Source organism: Penaeus monodon, chromosome 39, assembly GCF_015228065.2.
Source record: "Penaeus monodon isolate SGIC_2016 chromosome 39, NSTDA_Pmon_1, whole genome shotgun sequence".
In the NCBI taxonomy this organism is placed as follows: domain Eukaryota; kingdom Metazoa; phylum Arthropoda; class Malacostraca; order Decapoda; family Penaeidae; genus Penaeus; species Penaeus monodon.
In genome coordinates this window covers 4384766-4387192 of record NC_051424.1, presented here as the reverse complement: position 1 = coordinate 4387192, position 2427 = coordinate 4384766, and positions in this window count along the sequence as shown.

Here is a 2427-nt window from a genome sequence, read left to right as displayed (position 1 = left end):
AGAGAAAGGGTGAGGGAGAAGAGGGGCGGGGGAGGGAAGGAGAGGGGAGGGAGGGAGAGGGGAGGAGAGGAGTGAAAGGGACGGAGAGGGAAGGAGGGAGGGAGGGAGAAACATGAGCTCTTCCCCTTTTCCCCTTCTCCCTCTTTCTTCCACTGCAGGAGGGCATCATAACAACGGTGCGATCAACCTATCATATGCTCTAAGGCCGCTCCCCCCCCCCCCTTCATGAGTGGCACGCTGAAGCTCACCATTGTATGATAGTGAACAATGGATGTCACGTTCCCTCCCCCTCAGCCATTCTGTCTGCGTCACGAAATAACTGTCAATCTGTCAGTCTGACTGTCTGTCTGTCTGTGGGTCTGTCCATCAATCAAAATCGCCGGCGTCACAATTTCCACCATGAAAACTTTTAGCCAAATACAACCGCCGGAAACGTGTTCTAAACATGACACAAAGCTGACGCGCCCGAACAAAGCGAGGGGGACGGGTCTCTCCCCGAATCTCCCCTTCGCTGTGGCTCTCTGTGCCGGTCTCGTGGCACTCCGTCCCACTGAAGGAGATTGTCTGGGGAGCCGGGTGCCCAGTCCCCCTGAGGCACCACAAAGACGGGACTCTACAGAAAAAGTGATAGGTTAGACGCCTCAGACACTCCGTGGTTCTCTCTGGTGTCTCGATCCGACTGAAGATGGCTTCACTAGTCCTACGATATGGAAAATCTAGGATTTTTTTTTTCTATAAACACGACGTAGGATGTGCATTTGCTTCCGTCTGAGCTGTATTTCTCGTGAATGCATGGCGTATTCACAGATAACGATCTGATGTAACGTGCGTGTATCTGTTCGTGCGTACAAAAGAGAGTGTACACAAGCATCCACGTACGCGTGCCGGGGTCCATTTACCCTTGGGATACAGACGCCGTGTATCCGATCAATCTCCAACAGGTGATGGCAGAACTTAATCCTTTAATGTTACATTTGAACCTCCTTTCTATAATCTTTGTTGTTGTTGTTGTTGTTGTTGGCATATAACCGATTCCTCCGTATATAACGTCCATGGAAAACATGCCGTTAGAAGCCAAACTCCTCGAAATCAGCAGACGAGGTGCTAAGCTAACACTATGCTAGGGACCCACCTCCCTCCATTCCCGGATCCTTCCCCTTCCTCACCCCCCCCCTCCCTCCCCCAGTCCTTTGGCGCGTGTACACAACGCACTCGAGGGAGTCAAGGTTTCCACTCCTTTCACTGGTGTCTACAATACCCAACCTCCTGACCCAGTCGCGAAATCGTCGGCCTTACGCACACCTGCCCTTCGGTTGACATTCGCTTGCGCTTCAACGGTCCTACATAACTGTACAGGCTGGCTTTATGGCCGTGAGTACCGTCGCTCAGTATAGCCGATGTCGTGACTATTAAAAAAAATACGCAGAATACCCTCTTCCCTCTCTCTCCTATCCGTTCATTTATCGATTTTGTATCTTATGTCTTGTCTATTATCTTTTTCTTTCCTTCCTTCCCCTCCCCTATCTACCTCATGCCCTCTATTTGGAGATGAAAGTTTCTATCTCAATAAACCTTGTCAGGTATTAAAAAAAATGTCATGCCCTCTCCCTCACCCTCTCCCTCTCTCTTTTTCGCTCTCCCTCCCTCCTCCCCCCTTTCTTCTAACGTTCTCCCAATAGACTTCACTTCTCCATCGATGAAGGACAACTCGCGAGAGAAAGTTAGAGAACAACAATAAAAAAAAATATTCACAAGGCTTTCTACATTCTAAGATGGCACAATGTCTACTTGGAAATGCATTCGCGAGAAAGTTGAGGTTAGCGGTTTGGAGAGCGAGGGAAGGGGGGAGGGATGGGGGGGAGGGGATGGGGTGGGATGGGATGGGAGGGGAAGGAAGAAGAGGGAAGGGAAACGAAGTGAAGCGAAGGAATACGTAGGGAAGGGAAGGGAAGGGAAGGGAAGGGAAGGGAAGGGAAGGGAAGAGAAGGGAAGGGGAAGGGAAAAGGAAAGGAAAGGGAAGAGAAGAGAAGAGAAGAGAAGGGGAATGGGAAGGGGAAGAGAAGGGGAAGGGGAAGGGAAGGGGAAGGGGAAGGGTGAAGTGAAGGGAAGGGAAGGGAAGGAAAGTAAAGGAAAGGGAAGGGTGACGAGGGAAGGGTTAAGGAAGGAAAGTGAAAGTAAAGGAAGAAAGGAAAGGAAAGGAAAGAGATGGGAAAGAGGTAAGGAGGTGAAGGGTGGGGAGAGAGGAGGAAAGGAGAGGAGAAAATATAAGGGGAGGAGGGTATGGGAAGAGAGTTGGAGAAAAAAATAAAAGAGAAATGAAAAAAAGAAAGAAAAAAATGGAGGGAAAGGCAGGAAAAGAAAGGGAGGATGAAGAAAGAGGATGAGGAAGCATTAACAAACGACGGTTCCCCTTCACTTCCCCTCCCA